Source organism: Patagioenas fasciata, chromosome 11 (genome assembly GCF_037038585.1).
Source record: "Patagioenas fasciata isolate bPatFas1 chromosome 11, bPatFas1.hap1, whole genome shotgun sequence".
Classification (NCBI taxonomy): Eukaryota; Metazoa; Chordata; class Aves; order Columbiformes; family Columbidae; genus Patagioenas; species Patagioenas fasciata.
The window spans coordinates 13,020,800-13,040,662 of record NC_092530.1 but is presented as its reverse complement, the minus strand read 5'-3'; the positions used below and the strand labels follow the sequence as shown (position 1 = coordinate 13,040,662).

Sequence of the window (19,863 nt, the reverse complement as noted above, 5' to 3'; positions counted from 1 at the left end):
ATCATATAGGCTAAGCTGCTCCTTTCCGCAGGAAAGCAACAACAACAGCAACAATTTGCTCTGGGCAGCAAAAGTGCTGGCAGGGGCAGGTGTGAGAGGTGTTTTCTTCTTTGTCAGAGGTAAATTTCCTTCCCAAGCACCTGGGTTTCTCTGTGCAGAAAGGCTGATGTCAGTCGAGGTGGACTCGTTCCCCTACACTTCCTTGAAGAGTGGTGGAAAGACCAAGGGCTCGTTTAGATCTTGAGATGATTTGAGCTGGTGCCCTGTGTTGCTCTGAGAGCATTCCTTTACCACGGAGAGCGTTTAGCATCCCGTGATGTCCAAACTACCATTGCCCACCACTGCAACACCAGGAGGTGGAGGTCTGTGCCCATGGTCCAGCTGGACCGGCTCCAGGTTGCTGAAGAGATGTCTGGTAGTGAGTGATTTATGGAGGTGACTCTATGCGATGTGGAGGGCTGCTGGGTAGCGATGCTGCCAAATCTGACCAAAGGGGCCCTGCGTGTGTCACCAGCACTGCTCCCACCAATCCATATGGCCATGGTTGGCTGGATCTCAGCAAGATGTGGCTTCACAACTACAAATATCTGTGATCTAACAGAACCCATCCTGAAACCACATTTATCAACAGCCACTGGAGGTCTGCCATATACGAGGGAGGCAGTAAGTAGTGTCAGCATTTAACCACCATGGCATGTGCAGCCAGCAGAGAGGAGCTGTTGTGTTTGTGCATCCTCCAGGAGTCGGGGACTTGTGTTTTGTCCTAGTCTGTGCTGGGAGGCTTTTGAGAGGAGCAGTCAGGATGACCACGCTCACTTTGGTTTGGAGCATGTGGATACACTCTGGGTTTCAGGGTGCCTCAAGAATAACCTTTCTATGGGGACAGTGTAGCTGCTTGACAGGAATTCAAAGGCAAACTAATGCCAGCTAGCACCCAGCTAACTCTGTCTGATGTGTGCTGCAAGCCATGTGCGTGAGGAAAACCTCGTTGATGGTATGACCATGTTCGTGGTTGCATTGTCAGGTGGCTCATTTCTCACCCGCTGGGGTTTGGTTAGATCTGGGTGACAAATACAGGAAAGGAAATGTGAATAAAAACATTGAATTAAAAAAGTTTTGGATGGTGGTTGCCTAGCAGGACCACCGCTATCTCAGGCGTGTGCTCTGAGGACCGCTGGAAGCCATGGGACACCATCTAGGAGCTTCCAACCTGGTGGATTAAGGGCAAGACAGACCGAGGAGGAAATTACAATTATTTCCTACATTCTGAGCACAGCTTCCGTGTGTCGTTGTCTGTGCTGACTCAACAGCACCAGTGCTGAGTTCTCTGCAAAGGCAGTGCCAGTGCAAAACCATTTCAAAACCGTGCTGGGATGGGGCTTGGGTGGCTGTCTTCACCCTGCCAACCTTACAGGAGTTATTTGGACTAAACATCAAATCCCTCTTCAGAAAGATGTTGTGTGCTGCAATAAAAAAGGCTGAAATCTCAATATCCACTCTTCGCTAGTTAGGTAAATCTGCAGCCCAGTGTCACAGCTTTTATCCAGTGCAGACTCACCTATTTACACGTTTAACTCTGCTGTATTTATTAACTTTTTACAAACAAACACAAGGTGGAACATGTAAATAAACAGGAAAAAGCTTATTATTAGATGGCAGGTTTTTCCGTGATAAGTCTTACGATATTGTCATTAGTTTATTAAAGCTTACCATGAAAAATCTATTTCGCCTAATCTAAGCTTTTTTCATACAGATTCTGATTTTGATTGACATGAAAATAAAATAACTAACCTATAAATTATAATGTATGATTTAAATGATGTGTAAATGTATTATTCGTGAGACATTGCAAGGATCATCAGTGTGCAACATACGTAATTTTCAGAAAATAAAAAATATTTTATGAAGTAAATAATAAGGCAGAATGCAGCTCTCTTTTTGAATATTCTTACTGGGTGCTTATATTAATTTTAATTATCAAACAATTCTGAAAAAAAATCTCTATGTCAACAGCCATTTGAACTTCATCATGTAATCAGTCCCAGGTCACAAACTGAAATCTACATATTTTTCTCAGAAACCTTTCCCAGCTTTGTGAGTTGTCAAACAAGAAAATTTCTGTTATTGAAGTCACCTCAAAATTCATGTTTGTTAATATCTTCCTACTCACCTGTTTATTGATGTTGGAAATTATAGTTGATGATGGAAAGTCATTTCTCATGTTTTCCAAGCCAAGAAATGAAAGTTGCTGAGTTTTGTGTGCTGATGGGGAGATGCTTCCAGCCCGCTGGGTACCGACACGGCTAGCAGGGCTGCGCTATTGCAGCTGGAGATCTACCCCGAGCTTTAGTTTCCCATTTCAGTATCACAGACAGCATGGAAACTGGGTCAGTGACAAACAGAAAATAATACACAATGGCTCATTATAATCCATCCGCTTGCTGGGGAAACCAGTGATCTCCGGAGAGGGGAAGGGCTCCTTGCTACTTTTGAAATACCGTATTTCAAATTGGGGTTTCTAATTCAGCTTTTATGTAGCCTCATAGCTGTACATTACTGTAAGAATGTTCTCACACAAATGGAAATTATTCTGTCCAAGATCATCAGTGCTCAAACTTTGCTCAGTAAGGCCACCTTATAGCGGTAGTGCTTGGTTAGTACTTAAGTTGGACTGTACAAGTCCTGTAGTGGAAGATGTGGCTGTTGCCCCTAGAGATGTGCAGTGTGCGATGAGTTAATAACATCTTTCAGGTTACATTTAAGTCCATAGTATAAATGACTAATTTATTTCTTGAATTTAGCATTTCCCCTGCTTAGATTGTGATTTCTATGAATATTTTCCTGCATAAATGCATTCTTTTTTTTTTTTTTCTTTTCTTGTGGTAGTAGAAATGGGAGAAATAGATATTTGCAAACTGACGTGGCTGTTACCTTTCCTTACTTGGATGTTCATGGCATGTTTCTTGAAAACATCTAAACTTCAGTTTCCAAGGCTGTGGACAGCAAAGGGCACATCTCACAGAGATAAAATGAGGCCGGTGCAAATAAATATCCTCACAGTGTGATGGGAACTCTTCTTGATGTTAAAAGCCATCAAAGGAGCAAAGATATGCATGTATGCTGTAGCTCCATGTACAGTCAAAATATGAAGCAACATTTATTTTGGATTTATACAGTTTAACACTGCAGGGAGTTTGGGATATAAACTATAATTTCGCTATCTCCTAAATATTTTTAATTGTGCAAAATCTTTTGTGATCCAAGCTAGTTCACATGGCTAGTCTCAAGGTGAGGTCATGGGGAATTATATTGTTTGTTTAGCATAGTTTTCCCCTGTTTGTAATTCTTGAGAACCAGCAGCAAACTTCTGCTTTGCTGACTGGCTTGGTAGACTATATTCTGCATAAATATACTGACATATACCTGACATACCTTAAGCTGAAGAAGAACCAGAGATGTGCCAAAGAGGAAGATGGTTCTTTTTCCATCTTTGTTTGCATCAAGCGTGTTTCTTGTTTAAATGTCTTTCATTAGAATTTATTCTTTTTGGAAGCATTGTGAAAAACCAGGTAATATCTTTAGACCTGGTCCATGCTCATAACAGTATTTTAAGATTAATTTCACAGCTACAATCAGCTTATCCAAAATCAACCTTTTGTCTCTTTAACCGTAAGTGTGGGTATTCTACTCTTCCTGCTTTGATTTCGTTTTAGGAATGCTGTTCATTACACTGGACTGAGTGACGAGGCACTGAATAGTTTTCTCTAAATTAAATGGAAAAACCATTTTTTGCATATTTTTTCTCACTTAATTAGCTATCATCTTGTTATATATTATCTAATTTCCAACAGAGGAATGGAGTATCAGTTATCTTTGCTTTTTCTATGAGGATTTTTCATATTTTATAAAGCTGTAGGGATAGGTAAAGATGAGGCAAGAGGAGTGCAGGTATTGGTAGTGTTCACTGAGCAGCTGATTTAGTGACATGAGAGTCCCCTGGGGATGACTTACAACCAGATGACCAACAGGCTTTGCACTTTATTTATTTATCTGGCTACTTAGCACTTGTTATTGTTTCTCCTTTATGAATTAATTTACCTTGTAAAGCACTCTTTGCGATAATCAATGACTTATGTTGAAAACCCACAGGAAAGGCTTATTAAATGAAAAGTGTGTGAGAGGAATATTCATTTTTTTTTTATTTCTAGCGACCCAGATATTTAGTTCTTTGTGCCGAATTCTCCTAAGTTACAAAAGAGGTTTTCACCTTGAGCCACAGGGAGTTCAGATGGCTTTGAGTGTGATGGTACTTCCTAGACATACCAAATCCAGTTCATTTGTCATCAATATCCACAGGAAATAATCATCTATTTATACATCACATTTCTCTGAGCTCTATGAGGGTCTTGTTATGAATTCCTTCCAGCTGCTTTTCTCGTTCCCACAGAAGAATTACATGTGAAGGGTTACCGCTTACCCATCAGTTACTCTAACAATTATTGACTGATAACCACTGGTAATTCCAACTCTGACAATCTTTGATAAGGATTTTATGTAGTTATTATGCTCTAAAATGCTGCCTTACCCATAAAGATCTTGAACTTCAGGTTGGGTAGCTGACACAACCACCTTTTCTGGATCCTTGAATAGAAAGAGGTTAATAACGCAGAGCGTGAAGGTTTTACAGCTATAGGAATACCGTGTAAAATGGGGAGCTGGTTTGAAACTCCTGATTTCTGCCCACGGGAGTGATTGCATCCTTTTACCTTTGGAGAAGTGGTGCCTGCCGGTCAGCAGCTCGGCAGATAGCAGCCCGGCTTTCTTTTATTCTGCCCAATGATTTTTGGTAGAAAATTTAAATAATTAGAAGAAGATGGGGAGAAAAAATTGTAGACTTATGTTTTCTTTAAGAGCAGTATGTACCTGCATTAAGGAAGACTTGCACCATAGCAGGGCAGATGAGCTGCTCCCATTCTAGTTTAACAAGTGATCAAACACAAGCCTGGGAGATTTCCCATCCTGGGAAGGGTCAAGCCACACACACCAGCAATAATTAATTTACTTTTAAAGTAATCTGGGAAAAGAGGGAGAATAAGAAAGAGAGGAATGAATTCTCTATTCAGCTTTAAGGCATCAAGAATTTAAGTCAATTTAGCTACGCATGTTAATTAATATGTCCAAAGAGCTGAAAAATGTAACAATATAGAGGTTTAATTCTTTAAAGTGTAGGTGACCAACAGAAATCTGGATGAATACATAACACTGTATCTACTTCTGGTTGTCAGCTAATAAACTGCATTAAAAACGGTAGCAATGCATTGAAGATTTTTGTAATACTTTGTTCTCAAGTGCAAGCAGTTGTAATTGCGGTAGGGGTGTTACACTGTGCTATAGGACAGGGAAAACAGGACTGTAAGGGAAAGTTAGGGAAAAAAATATTTCAATCCCAAATGGATGAAACCTGAGATATAAATACATGTCTTAACCCCTAACTATGGGGTTTTAGGGAGAAAACAAATTAAATGGTATTAGTACCGTACTGAATCTTTGTTCTGTGAATCAAAAGCTGAGTATATTCCTTGCTCCTGTGTAATTTTATAGAAGTTAAATTGTAGAAAGCTTTTGCCCAATCTTTTCAGTGCTTCAGGGCTTTGATGCAGGTTACATAGCTGGTGTTCAGTTTGGTTTCTCCCTCACCAGCCTTTGCAATTCAGTGGGACTGACGGGTTATAGCACTTCGGAAATCAGGCTCTAAATTCTGATGTCTACAAAACAAGAGGTTGAATTGTGTATATTTTGCCCTCAACCTACACTATATTCCTTGAAGACAGTAGCAAAAAAAATTCATTTAAAAGTGTCTCTTTATTTGGAGGTACTTTAATATCAGAGACGGCTTGCTTACAGCTAAGAAAACATTTGTTAAAGAACTAAAAATGTTTGATACGCTGTTGCATCAGATAAACTTTGTTAGTGAATAGTAGCACACTGCTGATAATCTAAGAACTCGCAGGATTTTCAGCAATAAAAGATCCCCAATGAGTGCTAAGCTCAGTGGGAAAATGCAGTACATAAATCTGGAGCAAAAGGAGTGGAACGGGAGGGGAGCAGTTCTGCACTTAGTTTTGGGAACCCCAAACCACTATCGAAGGACATTAGGGAGAAACAGAAGTGAAGAGATGATATTTTGGGGCATAAACATTAATTTCAAGGAATTTTCTTGTTAAATATAACATTGGGCAAGACCTCATCTGGAAATCCTCAACTCACTGGAGGTTCCTGATGTGATTTTGCATAGGGGCAGATAATCTGTTCTAGCATAGGAATAAAATTCTGAATGCTACATAATCCCAAAATATATTCTGCAACACATTGTTGTGCATTGCATTTAGGAGGAGTGGTCACTACAGGTATCAAGAAAGATGGAGAAAGGTCCAGGTGAGAAAAGCATGGCCGAAGTTGATGGATAAACTGGTTTCATGTGATGGAATGAACAACGTCAATTTGCAAAGAAGAACTGATGCTGAAGATGAAGGGTTGTTGCGTCCAGAGTCAGTGAGCCCTGGATGATTTCAGAAGTAATTATAAAGATGAATCTGTAAGAGCCAGAGAGGGACTGGCAAAGCCACCAGGGAAAGGCAGCAGAGGAATTTGACAACAAACCAGAGAGAAAACACAGTGCCATGAAGGGGGAGGATGCTCGGGCACCTGTTGTGACAGCTGTGACTAAGCATACAATGACCAGATCAGGGCGAATAACCAGAGAATCTGCTCATTTAAGAGTGTATATACAAACCCAGCAGGGACATGAAACTGTTTTGCTTTGTTTTACTGATAATGTGTTATTGGAGTCATGTCTCTGACTGTGTCCTAGAGAGGGTTCAAAACAATTACTTATATAACACAGGATATATTGAAGTCAGGGAGGAGTAGGGAGGGAGAAATGTGTGTATCTCAATTTCTGGTTAAGAAGCAAAATGAAATTATGTTTTTCTGAATAGATTTATTGATTTTCATTTTTCTGACACAGGGATATCTGTCTCAAGGGCTGGATGCCCCTTGCAAAATTTGAGCTACAAAATAATCAGTGAATCAGATTAAACCTCGTATACATCTCTTCCCAGCTGCTTGTTCATACCTGAACCTGAAATGCATTATTCTAAAAAGTAAATGGCTTAAAAATAAGTTCAGTCAGTGCCATCTCCAAAAGTTGGAGCTCATCTCTGGATGACAATCTCTGGCATAGCCCCTGACATACCTTCTCCTCATGTTCTGCTTTAGAAGTGGTCAGGATTTTGGGTTAAAGATCCTGATTTTGAAGTGGTAAATGCACAGCTCTAGCAAAATATCATCCACGTGTGAAAAAAAATTGCATTTGCTGCTCGCTTGCAGAGCAATATACAGGACAATGTCAGGGAAAACAAAAGGAAAAATAAACCTCAGCAGAGCTGTCCTTTGAGCACCAAGGAATAGCGCGGTCCAGTTGCAATGGCCCGCATTGCAAACCTGAGTCACAAATAATGGCATTCTATGCAAGAATAACCACTGCTACTTTAATTTAAAATGAAAACCACATTGAGAAACTTTGAATATGAGGACAAGATCTGTGGAATGTAAATACCAGGTAGGTGCAGCCAACCAGCACAAAATATATTTAGAGGGAGCTGGAGCTCAGTGCCTACTTGAGTGCACCGTGCTTACAGATCGTCATGTACAAGGAATAAATTATAGCAGGGTTTGTCAACTAATACGGTGGAGATATGAATTCTTTATCTATTAATCGATGTAGGGAAGCATGAAGCACCTATAAACCATTCATCTCACTTTAGCTTCTTGTTTAAATTTAATTAGGGTTGTTCTGATTTGATTGGAAAAAATGGAGATACCTTTGAATATAGAGGTGTTAGATGGAGTATCCTGGGTAGCACTTACTGCTGTGAGATCCTCAGGGCAATGGGTCAAGTAGTTCAGGCTTTTTCCCAAAAAGAACAGCCATAAAAATTGCTTACAGGGTAAAACCCCGCACTCCCTAGTAAATAAAAAAGATGCTCACAGTGTCTCACCAACGACATTTGTTACTGTGAACTAGTTAATTTCTTTCCTCCATTCCTTTATTGTTATATACATACATCTATTTATGTACAACAAGGAGGATATTTAGTAGGCAAAATTAATCTCTTCACCTTTTATCCTTATCCTAACTTTTTCAACCACTTTCAGTGTTGAAAATATCATTAACTGCAGTAGGAACAGAGTCATATCAATGTTTTTCTTTTTTTTCCCTCTCCTCAAAATTATTTACCTTTTCTTCCCATAATTTCCACAAGGATTATAGATAAGGCTGTAACACCTCTACTTAGTTATGATATGTTTTATACTGTGTATGTAGTATGCAATGCAGGTAGTTGCAAATGCAAGCATAGAAAGCCCCAGTGGGTCACTTGCATTTAATTTCATTTTAGTTTGACTTTAAATCAGTGATGTCTTTTTTTTTTTTTTTTTTTTTTTTAGTATAAGAGCATTCTTTAAAATGCTTTTTCAAAATGAAAAGTCATTCCTAAGCCTTGGAGTCCTACATTCAAGACTTGAAAACTGCAGCTTCACTAAAAACCATGCACTAAATGTGATATACATCGATGCATGCTTATTATGGATAAATATTGTTCTCTAGGTGGTGCCTAGAAATTTTAATTGATTTCAGATGCGCCCTATTTTTGTCCGCGTATGCAGATTTCAAATCTGTGCCTTCATTGATTTTGACACTGTGCAATGATGTATCCGAGCTTTCAGATGTCTGGCTCTTAGAGTTGTGAAACCATCAAACAAATAAACCCAACCGTTTCAGCCTTGTCAATCTAGTTCTCAGTGGACAGATGCCCCAGTGCTAGAAAAGCATCATCCCATGCAATACCTCTTGGCAGTGTCAAAAAAGAAAAAAAAAAGAAAATAAAACAGAGATCTTCTAGATGCAGAAGTAAGACTGGCTTCTCATCTCAAAAAAAATCGTGTTTATGGCCATGCTGAAGCTCCTGGGTGGGAAAATGTGCGGTGCCTCATTTGTGCATGAGTAAGTGATTTCTGGGCTCTCAGATAATCAATCTAATCTGCTTCTGGAGCAAGTTGCCTCTGGACAGTGATGGATTAACAGGTGAAGGTCCAGGTTTGTGCATTGAGGTTTCTGGAATAAGCTGGGTTCGTTGTTAGAGTTTGTGGATTGCATGATTAATTAATTCAATGGTATAATTAATTATGGATTTAAATACTTTCTCTGATGCTTATCCAGTTGGGAATTGACAAAACCTCCTAAGGAAATGGGAGGTTTTGGGTTTATGTTGGCACAGGAGCAGGGACAACCCTGGCCATGGCTTGGTGCCCTTGAAGGCCACCGCTGGAGGTCCCAGCACAGCTCTTGAGCAAAACAGGGGAGGGGACAGGGCTTCAGGCAGGTCTCCTGCCCGTGTAGACAGTCGGAGTTCAGCTGAGCACCTGGGAACGTGAAGTCTTGGTGGGGCAGAGCTCCAACACAGCCCGGCCTCGTGAGGCGTCACCCTGGAAGTCTTGTAAGGTGGGTTTAAAACCAAGCAGAACCCACTGAACTGATCGTACGGACAACTGGATATGACTGAGAAAGATGGTGAATTGTTTTGGTACAGATGAGGTTTTCTTTTGGCTAATGATTTGTTTTTAATGTCACACATGGTGTCATGAGAACGTGCAGCATTCGGGCTGTTTTAATGAATTCTTATTGCTTGCATATTAGTAGGAATATTTCCACTGCAGCAAACACCATAAACAGTTTCCACACCGGGGTATGTTATACTGCCACCAGAATTGGTTCTTCTGATGGTTCATTTCTTTTATGCTGAGAATTCAGGACCAATTCAGCTTGGTTTTATGCATCATTAGAGATTTACAATTACTTTGCTATAGTTTCTTTCTGGAAGCCTATCTCTCATGGTTAATGCTATGGGAGTCCTGTTGTGTAGAGGCTGGTATTAGCCACCTTATAGCAATAAAGCGTTTGAGAAGGATTTAGAATTATGAGTGGCTAAATTCTCCATGCAGCGACTGTAATACTGTTATCCCTTGCTGAGCTTGGGTTGGAACATTTTTTTTTCTTCTCCTCAAATTAGAAAAGAATGCCATTTCTTCAAGAGGTTTTGAATCATTTACATGTAATTTTTTGTTAAACTGCTGCAGTCAGAAATGAGGAATTGTGAGAAATTCCATTTGAATTTCATGATGCTTAAAATACATTTAGATTGTATTAGTATATAATGAAAAGAAGGCCTCCTTGTTTTTTATCATCTCACTTTTAAAAAGTGTAATAGTTATTTGGGACTTTCTTTTGATTTTTAGATTTTACCTGTGTTACTAAAATCAATAAATTTTACCAACTTTGGCTTTGGCCATTAAGCAGCAGATCTGTATGTGTTGTAATCCACATAATTCATGTTTTAGATAAATACACTATTGCACTGAAACAAACATGATGTGCAGTATGAGTCCGACTTAAAGGCCATTAAAATCAATGAAAAGATTTCAAATTAACTTTTATAGCCTTTAGATCAGGCCTTAAACGGGCAAATTACAGTTATGGAGTTTCCCATTTACATACCTGTGTGCTGCATTTAATATATTTTATGGAATTGAAATTACTTGGTACACTCTTTCATGCTTCTTTTTAGGATACAAATTTGCCAAGGGCATCAACGGCAGTTTTCCCAGGCTTCAGCACAAGGATTATATAGTCAATCCACAAATGACTCAAATCTTTGAAAAAAGGGACATGGTTATCAGAGCAGCTTTGACGACAGCGAGGACGGGAGCACTATCTGGCTTATTCCATCAGAGATTCTCATTCCCTCTCATTAACATACTCAGGACATCAGCACCGGCCATCAGTCCCAAGGGAATCACTTAAAGCCTTTAAGGGACTATGTACAAAACCTCACCCCTGCATTATTTTAAATAGATCAAATCAGATTTGTCTTGTGTGAGGTTAGAAGAAAGGATACAGCACAGTAGCATTAGGAGGAGAGATTCAAAGGTTGCAGGGAATTTTCAAGTCCATTGTTATAACTTGGTAATCTTTCTTCTTTTACAGGGTTCTTGAATCCCACCGAGGATGCACAGAGCTGGTGTCTGAGTCTGTGATATCTGCTGCTGCTGTAAGTGTGAAAAAAAGATGCCTTTACCTGCTCTTTCTCAGTGCGCTGTAATGAAAAACGCTTTTGGAGCAACACTGGAAATAAGCCATCACGATATCTGATTAAACCTCTTAGGAAACTGTCACTAATCACCTTCTCTGCTCTTGATGGAATATATTTATGCATTATAAATATACTTACTATGTGTCTGTGCTCCATAAATCACATTCAGCACTTGTATATGATGTATAAGCATATTCTATAGAATACACACAAATACAGATGCCAAACTCCTGCAGAGTTCATCACTGGGAAATGCTTGAAGGATCTGATCCTTAATATTTAATGAGAAAGATGCTATTTCCTTCCTCAGCTTTTATCTCTGGTTTGGCATAGTCATTAAATTTGTTGTTTCCTTGCAAGATTATATAATTTATGACCTAATTTTAGACTTTTGTGTAACTGCACTAAAATACTCGTGGCATTATCTGGATTTCTTCATACGGAGTGTTTCAGTGTTCGACACCAGCTAGAACATGACTGTTCGGCTATGGGGACGTATGAGCATGAAAGGAAAACAGCCCAACAATATTCAGATAGCGTTACAGGATTATATTGCAGGGTTATTTTTCCCTGTAAAAATAAGATCTAGGAGCATTCCCAAAGCCTGCCGTGTGCAGTGGTTGGCAGGAATCCCCAGGTAATACAGTAATCACCCAGCAACTCCTATTACTGAAAATATTTTCATGTGGCAGCTTCTGACTTTCAGATCTGTCTGGGACAAATTCATGCAGCCTTCGTGGCAGGGAGGGCTGTGCGGAGCTGGGAAAGCAGCTGAAGAATGACATTTAGTGCTTTAAAGTGACTATAAACCCTCTCATCCTCTGGAAGAAAGCATTTGTGCTGCAGCACCAGCCTGGCTGGGGTGAATTTTTTGCTGCATAAGGTGTTGCCAGATAACCCCAAAATGAATTACACTAAAGCTGCAGCCACATTTTTTTTTGGTGCATTTTCTCTGTGTCCAGGGTAATCCAGCACTGTCATAAATAGTGCCATGAGCTTCAGGTGTTTTGTCAATTTAAACCATATTGTTTGGACCGGTCTTTCATCAAATTTAATGTATCGGCTATTGCGTTAATGTGTTTTGAGAGCACTTTATTCTGGTGTTCAAGAGGGAAGTGGCTTGCGGTTGAGGACAAGGTTAGGTGCTTTGTGGCCGCAACACAGTTATGAGGCTTTTTTCCTCTTTTTCTCCCATACCCTGAGGTATCTGACGTGGGTGACAGAGCTGGGGTGCTGCACGCTCAGAGCAGCACCCAGAGCAATGGGGACTCAACGCACCCCTCTAACACCGCGACCTAAAGCATCGTACAGGGTGAGGTGGGTGCCTACCTGCAAGAAAAGTAATCCTTGTGAGAAGGTGACATTATTTCTTGGAATAAAAACACCTTGGAGAGTGCATCTGCTTGGCATTAATGGAGCAGTTCCAGGAAAGCAGCAGCGACCAAAGTGTTTTCAGTATCACATAATTCAAGAGTAAAATCATAATCCCAATTACCATTTCAGCTGTTTCTGGCCTTGGGAAACCTATGCTAATATTTATTATTATATGATTGACCTATGATTTCTTCATCATTTACATTAGCAACTATGATATTCATAGCAACATCCTTTAAATCATATAAGCAGATGTCAACAGTGCATGATGAAGTCACATCCTGCAGATTTTTTATTTACTTAGTCCATTTTTTTTCCTGGTAAAATAACATTGCGAGATGCATAATCTCACCTCCATGAGGCCTCTGGGGGAATATATAATCACAGAATGCATTTTCTATAATCTCACAAAATGAGTCAATTCTATCCAAGGTACAAACAGTTATACAAAGTCAGTATTTCACTTCCATCACTGCCTGACATCATCCTCCACACAGCGCAAGAAAATATTTACTTAGCTCTTTGACACGAATTGCCACAAAGCTTTTGGAACAAAAATTGAGGAAAGATAGGTAGAATAACTTGGTTTAAAGAATTTAGATTCTTTTCTGGGTGCAGGATTTAGATTGTAACTTGGTCAGATGCTTTCTTATAGTGTCTGGACTGGCCATAGATACCTCTAATCTCTGTTCTTCAGTGAAATTTCTATGCACAAATCAATCAGAGAATTGCCCAGAATACCCAAAGCTGGAAACTGATCCTCTTTCTTCATCATATAAAATATTTTCTTTGCACAAGTGATGAACTCCCAGCCCAGTTCTAGTGTGTGGCGGGGGACCGCAGTGCAAGTGAGGTGCCAAGGGCAAGTAGAGTTGATATAATTGCATTTATCCACAAAGAGACAGTAATTTTTTTTTTTTTTTCAGATTGTCCTGGTGATGTGTCAAAAAGTTTAAGTTCTCTGTTTGTCTCCCATATCCACTTCTTGTCTTCCTGCCTCCATCCAGCTTTTGCTCATCTCCAGAGAGCAAATCCAGGTATTTTTCAGAATCTCCTTGGAAAAGTGCCACATCTGGGCAGCTCAAGACCCATCAGTACCAGCCAGAGAGGGCTGTTTGATCGTCTGCATCTCTCATCCATCACCTTTTTCTTGAAATTAAATTCTTCTGAACTTATGTTGCCTTAAAGGGTTTACCCGGCTCAGCAGGTGTCACATTTAGGTTGTTTCAGAGAATTTTTGGATCATTTTGAACAAATTTTTAAGGTTGGTGGGCCTTACACAGCTTGTCGGGAAGGTGGACTCTTTTCTACTCTCTGGGCATTGTAGCCCTGAAAATGCCCTATTATTTCTAGATGTAAAGCAAGGTAAAAAGGTCAGACTAGTCCTAGATCATGTTTCTGAAGATTGGCAGTATATAATAATTATTAACAGTTTCTGTAACAGTGCAGGTTACAGACAAGGCAACAAACACCTGCAGTGAACCTCCTCAGGCGAAATTCTCCTCAGCTTCAATCACGTTTTTTCCGGAGAAGAGACCGCTGGCTGCGCTCAGGGCGACCCGCCTGTTCCTGCCTTAAGAGCCACTTATAATCTACTGCTAAGAGACTTATTAGCAATGTAAAAATTAATTTGTAGCAAGAAAAAGATTCTTCCTAGAAGAAATGTATTTTCTGTAAAATGAGTTTTGCTGACAGAAGTAAATTGGACTAAGTCCTTGTGACTGTGGATGTTATTTGTTGCCCCTTATCTTGCCAAAGCAAAGGATGCCAAATACTTTGAACTTTGTAAATAATTGTTTCCAAAATGTTGTGCTTTTGTGGTTTTTTTGGTTTTGTGTTTTTTGTTTTTCCCTCTATAAATTCTTTAGAGAAAAACTGGTTTCTATTTTTTTCTCTTCCAAAGCTTTTACGGCTCAGCTTCTTCCCACTCTAGATGTATTTTGTTTTCCCTTTTTGGGTTTTAATATTTCTTAGATACTATAAAAAATTCTTTTAAGGGTAGATCTAGAGCTTTTGCTCAGATAAGAAAATTCATTCCTGATGCTTTAATAAGCAAGATAGAGAAAAATAAAATAACTGTATTTCAAATTGCCGCAGATGCTGGGACTGTGAGCCTGACTGGTGCCCAGAGTGGAGTTCCTGGCCACTGGTCTGGCTGCTTTTTCTCATTCTAGGTATCCAGATGGTGCAAACTGCTGGTGAAGAGGTTGGCCCTTCACTGATCGTTCGCATCTTCTGGGCTGGACAGGAGCTGGGAGCTGCTCTGCTCCCTCCATCCCACCCCACTGGTGCTTGCTACCCACTCCTGCACTGAGGAGAGGGACACAGTGTTCTTGCAAACACAAGTTTTGTAGCTTTTATTTCACTTTTTCAGCCACAGCAACACAGAAAGCTCTCCCAGAGTGTGCATTATTTAAGCAGTGCCCAAGGCCTGCAGGAAATCCATGCTTATTATTTGCATAAAACCAAGCAAACTGATGGATGAGGGAAAACCAAAATGCTGGAAAAGCAAGAGATAACTTACTCCATCATCCTGGGAAGCTGAACACAAATGTGTTTACTTATCTGTCTATCTGCTGTGTATCTATTTGTTTACTTATTTTGGCAAAAGATACAGCTAATGAGAAATGTATAATACATCTCTAACCAGAGGAGCTACCTCACCTTGGGTTCTCGGAAGCAGCAAGGATGGGTATGGTTTGGGCAGATCTGTATAGCCCAGAAAAATGAATGTCAGCTTCCCATGCAAGCATTGCTACTGGAGTAGGGGTGAGTGTTAAATCTCTGTCTTCAGTCTAAAGCAGCAACCTAAACCAGAGAGCAGCAAAGCCCAAGTGTCCATGGGCAGCTTCTGGAGTCACAGGAGCTTGATAGCAGATTCCAAAGGAAGAAGGATACTTGCTGAGACACTTTGTTGTTTCAGTCTCAAAACAAGCACACAAACCCACCATGACCCATATAGGGCTCATCAGCCCTTTGTCTAGTTGAGATCCAGCTGTTGTTGATGGATGTTGATGTGCTTGTGCCATTGTGCCATTGTACCATTCCCCAGCGTCCTCCAGCATCAATGGGAGAAAGTTACTCCTGTTAAGCCCAGCTGTTAGACTTAAGTCTTCAAGTAAGGACTTGATGGTAGGAGGCTGCCACCGAGAGTGATCTTCCATCTTTCCCCTCCTCCAAAGACAGCAGCTTCAGGTCTTAGATACCACAGGCAGATCATAGAATCATAGAATGTCCTGAGTTTGAAGGGATCCACAAGGATCATCAAGTCCAACTCCTGTCCATGCATAGGACAACCCCACTGTTCACACCATGTGTCTGAGATCCATGGGTGCTTGGATGGTGGTTTGTTCCCTGAACCAGCTGAAGGGGGAAGGAATTTAAAAATTCCAGGTTTTTTTTTCTTTTCTTTTTTTTTTTAAATATGATTTATAAGAAGCCACTTCCAGCAGAGCCCAAATGGGAATGTTTGCATTCGATATTATCCATCAACGCCACGACACTGAGGAAGCGGTTCCTCTCATCCTGGTGGACAGAAGGAGCTGTCAGGAGCCACGTGTGGCCACCGCGCTGAGCCGGGCGGGAGCCGTGCTGGCAGAGATCCCTTCCGCTGAGGGGATCTCTGCACTGACAATTTTTGGCTCCTTTAGGTTACTTTGGAGCTGCACAGAATATGTAATGTTCTGTGCTCACAGAGGGGCTGACAGGGAACTTAAATACAGATTGCAAAGATAGATCATCTCCCAGCATCGCTTTGTTTTCTGCTGCTCTAAAATCATTTTACTTGTTCCTGCAGCTCCTATAAAGCCAGAAGAGCTCTCTATATTTGTTTCCCAGATGCCTTTTTCTCCTCTGCTTACAACTATAAAAGCAGCTTTTCAGGCTCCAAATCAGAGATAAATTGAAATCACTGCTGAAGAAATAAAACACAAGGCTAATCAAATTGTAGCACAGGAAGCAGCCTTCAGCCAGTGCATTTTTGAGAGCTATTTTTAGAATATATTTTTATTTTGTCACTCCATATGGGAAGTCAAACCCATATGGTTTGGGAGAATGGAAGGTTGTGCTTTTATAGACATCTGACAAACTGTCCCAGCTCAGCCATGTACTTAAACACGTGTTTAAATGCAATTGTCTGCAAAGGGACTGGAGCACATGAACTCCTGGTGACGGAGGCCTCGGGCCCTGTCTGAGGTTGTAACAGTGTTATTCCCTCCAGAGATGTAAAATATTCGTTAAACCAGTCTCCAGTTAACTTGGCTTTTCTTAATTACAACATTTCTCATTCATATACCTGCCGCCTTTTTTTTTTTTTCTTTCTTTTCATGTCTTCATTTCTTCTACATCATTTTGATGCCCTGATGGATGCGTTTGATCCTGTGCCAGCCAGGATGCGACGCTGAACGTCCACAGCCATCGCTCTTCCACCCTTCACAGAAGACGTTGCTACCCTGCAAATATCAGGATTAATGTGGTTCGGCGGAATGTGACTCTATTCTGCCCACAACACCACAACACCTTCTGAGTATGATGATGAAGAAACAACTGGCTAGAAAAGGTATCGTACTTCTGATAAACTAAATGTATAAAATTAGAAGTATGTCCTCAGTATTAATCCACCAGAATATCCATTTTATTTGTGTTTTGACCAAAATTTATGTTTCATTTAAGGAATTTTGTGAGATGATTAAAACTACTGACAGAAAGTTTCCAACCTGGTAAATTCCAGAGGATCACTTTATGAATGTTGACTTTTGTAATCCTGGAGATTCTTTCCTGTGCAGTTTCTCAGGAGATCAAACACAAAAAACAAACAAACAAAAAAATGAAAACTTGTGTTATTCATTGCAATTTGAAAGGCAAAATTTACTGGAGCCTGTGTTCCTTGTGCTCCCAACTCAATCACTGACTGCAGTGTCAGGGTAAGTGTTGGATTAACAGTTGGACTCAATGATCTTAAAGTTCTTTTCCAACCAAAATGATTCTAGGATTCTATGACTGAGGTACAATTTTCACAAATGAGTAGTGATGCTCCTCAAGCAGTAGCAGATGTGGTAACAGTCATGGGGGGACTTGAGTTTTTCACTCTTACCAAGTCCTTAGAGATGTGGGTGGCCAGATCAGTCTATTGGCTGCCAAATTGCCAAATATATAATTAAAAATTGTCTTTGAGACTCAAAAGGCTCCTTAGGTGCTCTGTAGGCAGATTTTCGCTGCCTGGGATCTGCAGGCAGGAGAAATGCAAATGGGGAAGGGTTTTGTCCAGTGGTTCACCCCAGCCGGATGTATAGAAAGCTGATCAACGTTGTGTGGCAGGCAAGAGGCAAAGTGAAATTGCACGTCAGTTTCTACGAAATGCTTAAATAACTATTTTAATATGTCTGGGATTAAAATTGACTTTGTCCACAAATCTGCAGGACATACCTAAATGCAGCTGTATGCTTTTGTTTCTAGGATGCTGGGATTATATTTGGCCTCAACACGGAAGCAGAGCTACAGAAAGAGCAGGCTATGGGCAGTTAATACTTTTATGCCTTTTTTCTTTTTTTCCTTAGGAAACAATTCTCCATCCTCTCTTTGGATAAAGTGCAATGGGAATAAGACAACACAGTGGAAAATTCAGCATGGCAGAGGATGGGAAGCATGGAGATTTCTGAGATGGTTTAGATGCTGCTTCCACCAAGTTGAAGCAGTGTTATACTAAAATCGATCAAAACTGAGACCTCACATGGATTATTTTATTAGGAAGTCAAAAAAACAACCACTGGCTTTTTTTTCCCACAAACATGAAGTAGAGATCTTGTGTAAGAGGAGAGAATGTTAAAAAAGCCAAGCACATGAAGGGTCTGAAAAGAAAAACCTGAGGTTAGACCAGAGAACTGTCAAAAGCTTTAAAATAAATTTTATTAGGCTATATATATATCCAAAATGTAAAATAATTTTGAAATCAAAATAATTACTGTTAAATTATTTACTCTTAAGTAGCTTTATAGTTAGGAAAACTCTCATTGCTTGTATCTCACTTTTAAAAATATTTTCTGTACCATTCTGAAGTCCAAAAAGATTATAAAAATACCTGTGTATTGAAATTAGATGCAAGTAGCTGGGTTTTCTCAGAACTGTTATTTTGAAATACTTGAATAACTCAACTTTTGGACCAGGTGCTCGTGTTGTGTGTGTGACATGGGTACGTGATCGCTATGAGGTGGACTCGTGATGTCGCTGTGGTTCCTGTACATCCCTCAGCACAGCTGAGCATCATGGCCCTGGTAACGCCAACCAAGGGTTTGCCAGTGACTTCAGTGGAGCCAGAATTCAGCTGATGGCAGCAGCTGCCGGGGAGTGCCACCGGCTGGTGACCTGGGCCAATTTCAAGTCAGTGACACAGAAGTGAAAAAAATCCTTGTCACATAACTGATCTCATTGGACATGTCAGGTACTCAGATTTCACTTTGGATTTTCTACCGAGTTTCCATTCACATTGCAACACATTTAAAGAATAATGCTAAGGCATTATTCTTTAAAAAAAAATAAATAATTAATTTATTTAAGAGATGGGCGATTCGTAAGAAGACATTTGTGTTATTTGCATTCTAAATGTGATTTATATTTATAAATAAATTTGCATAAAATCTTGCCCTCGATGTCATAGTTCTATTTTATTGTTAATTCAGATGTTCAAGACATGTAAATTATTTTTACAGCTAAATAAAAGCTATACAAAGCTGCCAGGAAAGAATAATGAGGTACACATTGCGCCATGCAGCCATGATAAATCCAGCAGCACCATGGTTACAGTCAAAATGTGAGGCCATCAGCAACTGGGGAATATCAACACATATAGATTCCTCTGACTAAATTTAACAAACTAATCTTAACTGGGGAAGCTCATGACAGTAGGTCAGCAAGAGGAAATATACACCTGAAAGACAGACAAACATCTAAAATGAGGAGGAACAGTTGGTTTATATAGCGAGGGTTTATTAAAAATAAAAACATCGACTGTAGTTGGTCCAGGCTCTGCATGTGTGCTTTGCAGAAATAAAGACAGCAGCCTTCGTGTAACATGGTGAGGTTTACAGGTTACTGGTGGGTTTGCTGATGATAAAATGGGCTTATATTACAAGATACGGTTTGGTCATGAGGATGGCACCAGCAAGAAGGTATATTTGCACCCTCTTAGTCATTGTGGCAAAGGGCTCCAGTGCTGTGGCTCTGGATTGACTAATAGATTAAGAAATGGGTTCTGCTGATTAGAAATTAACTCAAACATGAGGAG

General features: G+C 40.1%; 1 long non-coding RNA gene across 7 annotated transcripts in view; it reads left to right on the top strand.

Moving 5' to 3' along the window:
- LOC136106577 (uncharacterized) overlaps positions 1–19,228 on the top strand; it is an 81,647-nt gene extending 62,419 nt beyond the window's left edge. For 6 of the 7 annotated variants that reach the window (XR_011740856.1, XR_011740858.1, XR_010652145.2 and 3 more), the window contains 3 exons: positions 11,105–11,168; positions 16,975–17,142; positions 18,140–19,228. This is a non-coding gene — a long non-coding RNA (uncharacterized lncRNA). Of the gene's footprint in view, positions 1–11,104; positions 11,169–16,970; positions 17,143–18,139 lie in introns of all 7 variants that reach the window. The other variant, XR_011740857.1, reaches the window with a different exon arrangement.
- The last annotated feature ends 635 nt before the right edge of the window (positions 19,229–19,863 follow it).